The sequence below is a fragment of the Echinops telfairi genome, unplaced genomic scaffold, assembly GCF_000313985.2.
Source record: "Echinops telfairi isolate 266 unplaced genomic scaffold, ASM31398v2 ScPeMD7_655;HRSCAF=1070, whole genome shotgun sequence".
In the NCBI taxonomy this organism is placed as follows: Eukaryota; Metazoa; Chordata; class Mammalia; order Afrosoricida; family Tenrecidae; genus Echinops; species Echinops telfairi.
In genome coordinates, this window is record NW_022104553.1 from 2095917 (window position 1) to 2096958 (window position 1042).

General features: G+C 40.8%; 1 pseudogene; it reads left to right on the forward strand.

Annotated features, from left to right (window-relative positions):
- Positions 1 to 88: 88 nt before the first annotated feature.
- LOC115870310 lies at positions 89 to 528 on the forward strand (annotated as a pseudogene).
- Positions 529 to 1042: the final 514 nt, after the last annotated feature.

The following is a 1042-nucleotide window of genomic DNA, read 5'->3' on the forward strand; positions in this document are numbered from 1 at the left end:
GAGCCGCCCCACCTGCTCCGCCCGCGGACTTCCCCGGGGCGCCGAGGAGGAGGACCCCGGAACGCGGCGTTTGCAGTCTGGACCCGAGACTCCGGGGAGGATGCCGGCGCGGTCTTGAGTGGCTCGGAGAGTGCCGAAAGCCAGACATGGAGGACTTCACTGCCAGGACCTATGGCACCAGTAGCCTGGACAACAGACCCCTGTTCGGAGAGACTTCAGCCAAGGATCGAATCATCAATTTAATTGTCGGCAGTTTAACATCCTTACTGATTCTAGTAACGCTGAGCAGTGCTTTTGTTTTCCCTCATCTACCTCCAAAACCACTGAATAATATGTTTTGCTGTCTGCATCTCTTTGAGTAGCATTACTGCCTGCATACTTATCTACTGGTATCGACAAGGAGATTTAGAACCGAAATTTAGAAATCTAATTTACTATGTCTTATTTTCTATCATCATGTTATGTATATGTGCAAATCTGTACTTCCATGATGTGAGACAAACACTTACTTCAAAAGCTGTCAGTTGAGGCTGTGACGGGCACTGGGTAAGGTGTCTGGTACATGATTTTCATGTAACTAAATCTAAATTCCCTCTTGCAGGGAACACATATATCATAGATCACTTTGCTTTTTCTTTAAGAAGCTTAGACATTCCAACTCTTTAAAGTTCCAACAGCACAAGCAATTTTCACTTTTGAAATTAAAATTTTTATAATGTAATTGCATGGTGAAAAGGCTATGTAGCAAACAAAATCCTGCATTTTAAAACAAATAATTCTTTTATTTCTGTTCAATGGAATATACAATTGTTCCCTATGCAACCAACTTTTGCTTATAACTAAAATTTTATTTCACGTTAACAAAACACAGATGGTAAAAAGATAACTTTGATTGTGACGATCTAATTACAATATTAAATAAAAATAATTTATACAAAAAAAAATTGGCCATCACCAAAACAAGGTTCATGCACAACTACTTCACACGCAAACGTTCACTATAACCAGAGAGAAACATCGTACGCAACACCACTGGGTGCAC